Raw genomic sequence first — 12,129 nt, 5'->3', positions numbered from 1 at the left:
TGTCTTCCCTTCCCTTTTCTGTGGAAGGAGGAGAATAAAAGTATCAATAAACCTTTGTTTTAAATAATGTCTATGGTTAAATAAATTTACAAGCATCTCAACCGAAATGGATAAGAAGGAATCGGCCAATTTAAAAGAAGGATAAAAGAAGGAAAAGAGCATAGAAAAGATCTCTCACTCTCATTTTCTTATTCTCCTTTCTTTGTGGACTGCAGATAAAGTCCAAATTGGATCAGCCAATATTCTTGGTTTACAATGGCACATCATTCTCATCAAAGGTCCATGAATGCCCCTTTTAATAATTCACTTAGCCATTTTAGGAATGTAATAAATGCCTGCCAGATAAAAAAAAAAAATAAGTAAAAACCTGAGTTATATACAATCTAGGGAGAATCCGTGCCCCAGATCCACTCCCATCTTTCTCAAACAAGACAAATATTTCCCTGAACTTATTTGTCAACTTTTCCTTGTTTATTTTTCTTCTATTTTCCCTTATAATGATTTAACATAATCCTATAATTTGTTTGTGTTCTTGTTTATGCTTCAGAACATAATCTCTTCACAATCAGTAAATGTGTCAATCTTGTTGACTGTAGATTTAGTAGTACCTAAAGCAACATGAGGTACATCAGAGGAATTTAATTTTTTGTTTAGTAAATAGATGAATAAATGCATTCTTCATTTTTTTAATTCCTAGTATTCAGCACAATGCTTATTAGACACATAAGCAACGTTTTGCTAAAATAAAAACATATATGCATGCATTAAATGGTGTTTCTTTTTCTCACAGCAGATTAAAACTCCTGGGTGGCAGTGGCTAAATACTGTGTATTTTTTATTACTGTATCATATTACCTAGATCAAATTCTTACAGAGTGGTTACTGAATAATGAAAATAATGGGAAGAAAAATGCCTTATTTAAAAAATCAGAGTTATATTGGCATTTTAAAAACAACTATTGGGGTGCCTGGGTGGCTCAGTTGGTTAAGTGTCTGCCTTTTGCTTGGGTCATGATCCCAGAGCCCTGGGGTCAAGCCTAGGTGGGATTCCCGGCTCAGCTAGGAGTCTGCTTCTTCATCTCCCTGTGCTTCGCCCCCTACTCCTCCCACTGCTCATGTCTTCTGTCTCTCAAATAAATAAGTTAAAACTTTAAAAAAATCAACTACTCAAAAAATACACACAAAGAAGTAGTCCACTCAAAGCACTGTTTATAGATCTTTTTCATTTAAATTGCTCTCTTTTCCTTTCCACACTCTAGTAAAGGACAATTAGGTTTTTCCATCTTCCTAATTCCCTTCCCCACTTCTATTTATATGAAGATATGGTTTTTCTTGTTTATTCTATTGTGATGAAAGGCATTGGCTGATTTTGAATGTTGAGACAGTCTTGCACTCCTTGTATGAACCCCAATTGGTCATCATGTGTTTTCCTTTTTATATATTGCTGCATTTATTTGCTAAGTATTTTTATACTTAGGGTCATAAGAAACATTAGTCCAGAGTTTTCTTCTAAAGTCTTTATATGTTTTTCATATTTGGGTAATTTTGGCCTCATGAAATTAGTCAAATGGTTCCATATATTTCTATTATCTGGAAGTATTTCAGAGAATTGTTATCATTTCATCCTTAAAATTTTGTTTGAATTCATTAATAAACAATCTGAGATTGACGTTTTGTTGTTTAAAAGATTAATAATTACTGGGGCATCTGGATGGCTCAGCGGTTGAGTGTCTGCCTTTGGCTCAGGGCGTGATCCTGCGGTTGGGATCGAATCCCACATCAGGCTCCTTGCTGGGAGGCTGCTTCTCCCTCTGCTTCTCTCTCTCTGTGTCTGTCATAAATAAATAAATAAAATCCTTTTAAAAAGATTATTAATTATTGATTCAATGTCTTCAATACATCTAAGACTATTCAGGTTACCTTTTCTCTTTGTATCAGTTTGGGTGGTTTATATCTTTCAAAGAATTGGTCCATTTCATCTAAATTATCAAGTGGAAAAAAACTATCAAAAGTGTAGGGTTAGAGTTATTTGCATTGTTCCCTTATTATCTTTATAATGTCTATGGAATCAGTAATGATAGTCCCCTTCTCTTTTTTTCTTTTTTCTTTTTTTTTTTTTTTAAGATTTTATTTATTTATTTGTCAAAGAGAGACAGCCAGCACAAGCAGGGGGAGTGACAGGCAGAGGGAGTAGCAGGCTCCCTGCGGAGCAAGGAGCCTGATGTGGGACTCCATCCCAACACCCTGGGATCATGACTTGAGCTGAAGGCAGACACTTAACCATCTGAGCCTCTTGGGTATCCCAGAGGACCCCTTTTTTATTACCAGCTTTGGTGATCTATGTCTTCTTCTTACTTGATTAGCCTGAATAGAAGTTTATCAATTTCTCTGAATTTTTCAGATTACCAATTTTGGGTTTAATTTTCTTTCTCTGCTGTTTTCTTCTTTTCAACTTTGTTGATATATACTTTAATTTTATAATTTTCTTTCATTCTTGCATTAAGTTTATATTTCTCTTCTTTTTATATTTTCTTTTTTTTCTTTTTTTTTTTTTTTTTCTTTTTATATTTTCTTAAGGTGCATGCTTAGGTTAAAAATTTTAGACCTTCCTTATTTTATAACATTAATTTAGTGCTTTAAATACCCCTTTCAGAAAAACCTGGGTAAGTTCTATTTTCATATTAAGTCATGATATTTAAATTTTCCCTTCAGACTTTTTTGAACCCTGCTCATTCAGAAATATTTTGTCTAAGGCCTATTTGGGGATTTTTCAGCTTTCTATTATTAATTTTCAGTTTAATTCCATTTTGGTCTGAGAATATAGTTTGTGTGATTTTTGGTCTTTTACTTTTGTTAAGCTGTATTTCGTGGTACAGAGCATTGCCTCTCTTGGAAAATGTTCACTGTGGGCTTGGCAAGAATGTGAATTTTTCTGTTGTTGGATTCAGTCTATAAATATCACTTAAATTAGGTTGAGCAATAGTGCTATTCAGGTCTAATGTATCTTCGCTGACTTTTCTGCCTACTTGCTCTATCCATTACTGACAAAGGGGTGGTGAAGTACACAAGTAAAATAGTGGACTTATCATTTTTCCTCATCTTTCTCATGAGTCCCAAGTTTCCTTGGATTCTTGGATCCTCACTATAAATACTTGGTGAGATACCCATAAGAAAGCCAAGGAAAAGTTGGAGCTCCCTTAAGACTGTGACCTCCAGGATTTTCTCTCTTGTTAATCCACTCTTAGCTTCAAGCAGTTCATCAAATTTACCATTAGTTGTCCTTACCAATTTTTATCTCCAACAGCTTCTGCTCTAGATAAGCAAATTTTGGTTTTCGTGTCTCTCTGCATGTGCCTTTCTCTCCAGATATTCAGACGGCCATTTGCTTTAGGACTTTAGTTTTCCATAGATTCCAATAAAAGTTATTCAATTTTCCTGTATTTATCTTGTAAGGATGAGAGTGATGACTTCCAAGCTCTTTATCTGTTAGATCTGAAACCAGGCATTCTATCCCTATACTTTTATGTATGAACTTCCAATTATTAGTATTATACAAAGGACTTGTATTACTCTAAAGACTCACAGTACATTTTATATATATTAATGTCCTATAAGAACTTTTGTACTTGCCTCCAGCAACTTTCTGCAACCACAGAGAAAAAGAAAGAGACAGAGAACGAAAGACAGAAGGATCTGAAAAAAAGTTTTCAATGAGACTTGAATGTTTGCTATTTATGATTGAGAATGTTAAATATTTCTTTTTACAATTAAAAACATTATAAATAAAGTGACTCAAAAACAATCTAATCCAATCATCTTCTTAGGTAAATAAGTAACTTGAACTCATAAAAATGTCAATCTGTTGAGTATGATCTGTAATATCTTGTAATTCATTAAATTACTTCTGGTGACAATGAACTAATACACCTCCAAACAGTAACAGATATATATGCCCCAGTTTTACCTTTAGAACAAGAACCAACCACCACACTTTAAACTCTGCAGATAAAAATTTTATACCTTCCAGATATTATCATTATTATGACTTATGTTTTTCAAGCAGCATTTTAAGTAGTGTAATTAATCCGAAACCACAGACATATAAAAAGGTTAGCAATGGAAGCCTTAGCATTCTTAAGTAAGCATGTGGGGAGATGATAGGAAATTTTAGAATGTTTTGGGTTCTGAAATCCTGTTATACTTGGTCTCCAGCTGTGCTTTGCTAGTGCCTGCTTTTCATAGTGAGTCTTACACAGCAGGAAAGCTAGCCAAGAAAGGATTTAATAAGCAAAAATGTCCCAGCATTTAAGGAGGCTATGTTCTGGAAGCATTACAATCATTGCTTCTACCCTAGGTTTCAGTTTATCTTCAGATTTTTAAACATTTGTTAAATAACAATTGAGCCTTTGATGACTGATTTTCAACCAATCAGAGAGTATGAAAGCTTAGCTTTTAAACTAAACCTTTTTTCACACCATCCTCAGCTCTTTGCCTTAGTTGAGAGTACAAATGATAGACATTCAGATACACTGACAAATGGCTTTAGATATCAATTGCTTTGTTTTCTGTTCTACTTAGCAATTTATCTTATAATTACAAATGCACACTTTTCCTTGATCTATCTGCTAACGTACTTGAAGGATCTATGCGTAGAAAAAGAAAAATAACTGCCATCTATTTGCCTGAAGAAACCCCCCTGTAAGTGGAATCAGCCCCAATCCAGAGGCAGCCCATCCAGGTGCCTTCCTGAAGTTTTAGCAACAAAAAGCATTCTGTTTGTGATAAGAAAACCATTTCCCCCCACACCCTGATTGGAATGTCCCTGAATAGGTTCATGTTGACCTTCTGAGAAATCAACCTGGATGCTATGCGACTCCCGCGGTTCTTTTGTCTTTTTTTTTTTTTTAATAAACAAACATTCTTTTTTTTTATTTAATTTTTATTTATTTATGATAGTCACAGAGAGAGAGAGAGAGGCAGAGACACAGGCGGAGGGAGAAGCAGGCTCCATGCACCGGGAGCCCGACGTGGGATTCGATCCCGGGTCTCCAGGATCACGCCCTGGGCCAAAGGCAGGCGCCAAACCGCTGCGCCACCAAGGGATCCCGGTTCTTTTGTCTTTAAGCGTTTTTTTTTTTTTTTCTTTTACCCTTAAAAGATACCTGTAATTGCTAATCGGGGCTCTTTTCCTCCTCGGAGGCGGAGAGCCCTTTTGCGCAAACGTCCTCTTGCTAATTGCATCTGCCTGTCTGGGGTCTGAGTCTCTGGGGCGTCCACCGGGACACGTTGGCACCCGTGAGCCAGGGTCCAACAGCCTACAAAATACACCAGGGAATTTTTTTTAATTTGATACTTTTATTGTTATAAATAACAAAACCATTTGTAGCTCTTCTTTTTAAACCTGATAATCTGCTATTTTAGAAATCTAGAAATTTCTATTTTTAAGAGGTAGCACATAAATTAGATTAAGAGAAAATATATACATAAAAGGTCAAAGACAAATGGAATTTACCTTAAAAAAAAAGTAAAGAAAGGAAAAAAAAGGTGAAAAGAACAAAATCAATAGGGTTTGTTTACTCATGTTAAACTTTGAAAGAAGAATATGGAATTCTGGCTAAAGGATAACAACTCTCTGTTCCAATTAGGGAACAATGAAAAAACAATAAAAGTTATGAAAAGTGCAGGTAAAAGTTTAAAGTCTAAATTAACAAAGAGACAAACAACAAGACCACCTAGGGTCATGAATCTTAAAATTTAAATCTGATTAAGTTCAACTGCACACCTACTTGATTTCTTGCTGTGATATCTTTGTCAGTTGGAAGTCCAGTCTCTTTGTATAAATAACTTTTTTAATGGAAATCTCACTACTAATTAACCAATTTTTAAAACATCAGTAAAAAATCTGAGGCATCCTGCTGAAATTCAGGTGTTTTTTGACTAAATAGGTCTTTCTTCAGATTTCCTGGAAAATTACCCTTAAACGTAGAAGAGATGGATTGAGTATCTCGGAGGTCCTCTATACATCATACATCCTTTCACATGCCCAAGTAGCATTAGATCTTCAGGTTTATCTTTAAATTTTAAGGATATTTTACATTTTGTCACAAAATGTACAGTACCTGGTTTTGTACCAATCTCTTAATGGCTGAGAACCATCTATCAAATAAAAATAAATAACTGCACTGCACTGAAGAACACCAGCCCACTTTGTTTGGTTTTGTTTTCTGGGAAATTCTCTCCTTTATCTCCTTGTCAGAGTGTTCTCAGAAATTGAGTTTCACAATAACAGTGGATTTGAAGAGTAGCTGTTTTTGTGTACTGAAGGATTCTTAAACATAAACATTTTTTCCTGGATATCAGAGAAATTACAATAAATTTTGTTAAACCAAAAAAGGAAATAGGGAAATATATCTCTGAAGAGTCGGGGGGTGGGGGGGAGTTTATAAAAATAAGAGCACAGAACAGGAAAAAAAAAAAAAGACACATTTTCCTGATTAAAAAAAAAAAAAAAAAAACAGGAAAAAACATTTCAATTAGCAGAAATCAAGATAGATTCTTTGAATAGACTTAATTCTAGATATTTTAATTATGAGAAAAAATGGAAATGAAAATGTAGTTTAGCCAAAGGATGATGCTATCCTAAACATAGTGGAATATCACATGTCATTTTCCTAACTAATTCATTTGAAATTATGAATAAAACAGATAGCTTTTTTGTTTGTTTGTTTGTTTTTTAAATTTTATTTATTTATTCATGATAGTCACACAGAGAGAGAGAGAGAGAGAGAGAGAGAGAGAGAGAGGCAGAGACACAGGCAGAGGGAGAAGCAGGCTCCATGCACCGGGAGCCCGACGTGGGATTTGATCCCGGGTCTCCAGGATCGCGCCCTGGGCCAAAGGCAGGCGCTAAACCGCTGCGCCACCCAGGGATCCCAAAACAGATAGCTTTTTATAAAACTACAGTCATGAGGGACAATCAATTTCAAAAAATATTCCGGTAATCTAAGGGATCAGTGTGAGGTTGTGGTAGTGTTAGAACTTAGGTGATGACAACATTTTTGTGTATGTTTCATGCCGAGGCATTTTTCAGCAACTGATCCAATGGATTCTTTCTAAGCCTATTTTCATGGATTTAAAAGATAACTAGCCTCAAGGAAAGTAAATTATTGTCATCCAATCTTGAGTTTGAAAATAAATGTGTACATAATTGTGACAATTTGCTAGGTTTAGGGCTGCTGGTGTAGCCTCAGCAGCAAATAGAGATTTAGACATGCAGTTTGGCACTCATTGGTGCCTATTAGCATTAAAGGAAGGAGTTTCTGAGTGCTCTTTCAGGTATAAAGATGATTTAATTTGATATCCCTGTGGGTGGTACGTGCTAAGATAGAAAAACTGATCCCATCTCACATGTTAGCTGACTTCTGGTGTTGAGAGAAGTTACCCAAGGGACTTTTAGAGATCATAGGTTAGGGACTGAAGGAGAATAAACTGCACACAGAATCTAGAGAAAAGGCATTGGTGATAGATTACACATGTCTGAGGTGGGCAGAAATCAAAGAACGTAAGTAATGACGCCAGTGAAAGCAACACATCTTCAGGCTTAAGTTCTCCTGGTCATAGGTAATATCTTAGAATCCCTGCCGGATATACTGGTCTTGCAATGTGATTTCACAGTTGCCAGAGGTTGTGTTGCTTCTCTACACTGAGCTAATAGTGCTGCTCATTGCCCTGGGCCTGATGCTACATCTCAGGACTAATGCCAAGCCCCCTCTCTTCCTTAGTCCTGGGGATCAATACAGGGGTGATTGTTCCTCTTTAGACTGGTTTATTAGTCCCTCAATTCTGTTGTAACAAATGCATTAAATGCAAACCTAAATATATTTTTGTGAAGATCCAAAAAAGCAGGGAGAGGGCCTAATGTCCTTATCTCTATAGGTAATTAAAAAAATTGTATTTCTTTTATTTGCGTATAGTTGACACATAAAATTATACTAGTTTCAGGTGGACAACATAGTGCTTCAACTTGCCTGTATGTGATGCTATGCTCACCCAAGTGTAGCTACTGTCCGTCACCATACAATGCTATTATAATAGCATTGACCATATTCCCTATGCTGTGCCTTTTGTTCTCCTGATTTATTCAAACCATAACTGAAAGCTGTATCTCCCACTGCCCTTGATTCTTTTTGCCCATCCTCCCTCACCTTCCTTTTCTCTGGCGTCCATCAGTTTGCTCTATGCGTCTATAGATCTGATTTTGCTTTTTTTATGTTTATCCATTTGGTTTTTGTTGTTGCTGTTGTTAATACACAGTGTTGTATTAGTTTCAGGTGTACAATATAATGATTCAGCAATTTTATACATTACTCAGTGCTCATCATAATATGTGTGCTATTAAACCCCAGAACTCTTGTCACCCATTCCCCCACACACCTCCCTTCTGCAAACCATCAGTTTGTTCTCTATCGTTAAGAGTCTGGTTTTTGGTTTGTCTCTTTTTTCCTTTGTTCATTTGTTTTGTTGTTTAGATTCCACAAATGAGTGAAATTATATAGTAACTGTCTTTCTCAGTCTGACTTCTTTTACTTAACATGATACCCTTTAGGTCCATTAAATAGGTAAAATTCTTAAATTGAACATGCCTCTGAAGTGAGGAAATAGATTTTAAAAAATCAGAATAATATTAAAGAAGAACAAAGGTTGAAAACTGACACCACCCAACTTCAAGACTTACTATAAAGTCACAGTAATTAAGACAGTGTAGTATTGGAAAAAGAATAGGCAACTAGATCAATGGAACATAATAGCCTACAAATAGAGCCACATGAATTTAGTCAACTGATTTTTAACAAAGGAGCAAAGGCAATGTAATAAAGCAGAGATGGTCTTTTCAACAAATGATGCTAAAACAACTGGACATCGTGTGCAAAAAAAAAAAAAAATGTAGGCACAGACTTTACACGCTTCACAAAAAAATAACTCAAAATGAATCATGGACCCGAAGGGTGAAGAATATACCAGCCCAGAATACACCTCTTTGGCATAAGGATTATTTTGAACTGCTTATTTTGAAAAGCAGTCACAGAAGAAGCTCTGAAAACACAGTAGAAGTTACTATTTTGTAAAGAAAATTTACATTTTAAAAGGAAATCTTCTTTTGAAAATTTGACTTCCTCTCTATACAAGGAAGAAGTTGACTAAATCATCAGAGACTCTAGTCAATGAAGAAGGCACCAACTTAAATCTGCATAACAATTATTTTGTTTACTATACTTTCCTCAGTCACTTCCTGATTGGTCTCCCCGCACCTTTCTTCCTTTCATTTAGAGAAGATGGTGTGTATGTAAGCCAAGATCATAAGCCATTTTTTTCAGAGATACTCATTTCCCCCTGGGTATTTCCCATAGTATCTATAAGATATACATGTTAATAAACTTCTATTTGTTTTTTTCTTATTTATCTTTTGTTATAGGGGCATAGCCAAGTACTTAGAAGGATAAGGTGAAAATTATTCTTCTTCCACTACAGACCTAACATAAACCATGAAGCTATAAAATTCCTAGACTATGGGGCATCTGGGTGGCTCAGTGGTTGAGCATCTGCCTTTAGCTTGGGTCATGATCCCAGGATCCTGAGATCGAGTCAACATCAGGTTCTCCATAGGGATCTGCTTCTCCCTCTGCCTATGTCTCTGCTTCTTTTTCTGCGTCTCATGGGACACCTGGGTAGTTCAGTGGTTGAGCTCTCAGTTTAGAGCCTGATCCTGGTCAGGGATTAAATCCTGTGTCAGGCTCCCTGCAAGGAGCCTGCTTCTTCTTCTGTCTTTGTCTCTGCCTCTCTCTGTGTCTTTCATGAATAAATACAATCTTTAAAAAAAATTTTTTTTTAATCTAAAAAAATATTCCTAGAGTATAACATAGGAGAAAACATAGATGATCTTAAGTATGGTAATAAGTTTTAAATTAAAATGCCAAAGGCATGATTCATTAAACATTTGATACCCTGAACCTTATTAAAATGAATAATTTTTGCTCTACACTAGACAACATCAAGAGAACGAAAAGATGTGCCAGAGATGAAGAGAATAGATTCGCGAAAGACAACCTGATAAAGGACTGTTATCCAAAATATACAAAGAACTCCTAAAACTCAACAATAAGAAAACCCAATTTTAAAACGGGCTAAAGACCTTGATGCCCCAGTAAGAAGATATGCAAATGAAAAATAAGTATATGAGAAGATGTTCCACATCATATGTTATCAGGTTAACGTGTATTAAAACAAGTCACCACTACACACCTATTACATGAGTCAACACATAAAATTATACTAGTTTCAGGTGGACAACATAGTGCTTCAACTTGCCTGTATGTGATGCTATGCTCACCCCAAGTGTAGCTACTGACAACACTAAATATTGACAAGGATGAACAGCAATACGTATACTTATTCACTGCTGGTAGACATGCAAAATGGTATAGCCATTTTGGAAGACAGTTCAGCCTTTTTGCAGAAAATCAGACATACATTTACCGTATGATTTAGTAGTTGCACCTTGCTGTTTACTCAAAGGAAATGCAAGATGTTTGTACAAATATCTGCCTAAAGAAACTTATAGCAGCTTTATTCATAACTGTCAAAACTTGGAAGCAACCAAGATGTCCTTTTGTAGGTGAATGGATAAATAACCCGTAGTACATCCAGACAATGGAATATTATTCACTAAAACGAAGAGAACTATCAAGCTATGAAAAGACATGGAGGAAACTTAAATGCGTATTACTCAGTGAAAGCCTTTACAATCTGAAAAGGCTACGAACTGTATGATCCTAACTATTTGACACATTCTAGGAAAGGCAAAACTATGGAGACAATAAAAAAAAAAAAAATCAGTGGTTGGCAGGGATTGGAGAAAGTAAGAGATGGACAGGCATAGCACAGAAGCCTAGACAGTGAAAATACTTTGTATGATACCATAATAATGTGTGTATCAATATATACAATATATATACAATGCATTTCTTCAATCCTGTAGGGTGTACAACACCAAAAGTGAGCTCTAATACGAGCTATGGACTTTGGGTGATGATGAGTTCATGTAGGTTAATCAGTGGTAACAAATGTACTATTTTGATGGGGGAGGTTGACAATGGGGGACAAGCTATGTGTGGGAGGTATAGGTGATCTATGGGAAATCTCAGTATCTTCCTTTTCATTTTGCAGTGAATTTAAAACTATTCCCAAAAAAATGGTCTTTAGAAAATGTTAATATTTTCAAATTCAGCTAATAAACAAATTTCTGTTAACAGTGGTCATTTCAGGGGAGGAGAGCAAGGAGTTGGAAGAGTAGAAAGAAAGGGCAATTACTTTTCCCTTTTGTTAAAAGGTACTTTTGTACCTTTTAAATGTTATTGTTATTATTATTCAAAATAATGCAAAATAGATTTAAAATTAGATATGGAGTCGCTCATATGGCAAAAAGAGTATGTTCTAAGAAAAGCTTCCTCTATTCATTGATCAAGAAAGTCAATTAAAAGTTGTTTTAATAAGTATTGGTTATTAATCATGATAAAATAATTCTGCTAAGATAATATACAGGATGATGCATAATTTTATAATTTTCTTTCCTTCCTTCCATGCCTATTGCCTAACAAAGCCTAGTAGCTCAACTCTTTCAGGAAATTTTGGCTTCCTTCTTGATAATTTGGTGAGGCAAGAATTTTAGCATTTCCCTTGTCAGAAGTGCCCCAAGCTTTGAGGAAGCTCTGGGAAGTGCAGAAACTATGAGTAAATCTCACATGATATTACCATATACTCGTATTTCCAACTTGCCATTAGAATTAATCCTCTTTACTTCTATATAAGAGACTTTAGATGGGACATGTTTTGTTTGTTTGTTTTAAGATTTTATTTATGAGAGACACACACACACACACACACAGAGAGAGAGAGAGAGAGAGAGAGAGAGAGAGAGAGAGGCGGGCAGAGGGAGAAGCAGGTTCCGTGCAGGGAGCCCAATGTGGGACTTGATCCCAGGTCTCCAGGATCAGGCCCTGGGTGGAAGGTGGCGCTAAACCGCTGAGCCACCCAGGCTGCCCTGGGACATGCTTTTTAATAGTAGTTCAGAGC

Source organism: Vulpes lagopus, chromosome 4 (genome assembly GCF_018345385.1).
Source record: "Vulpes lagopus strain Blue_001 chromosome 4, ASM1834538v1, whole genome shotgun sequence".
NCBI lineage: Eukaryota > Metazoa > Chordata > Mammalia > Carnivora > Canidae > Vulpes > Vulpes lagopus.
The sequence above is the reverse complement of the archived record's forward strand: the minus strand, read 5'-3'. Positions refer to the sequence as shown.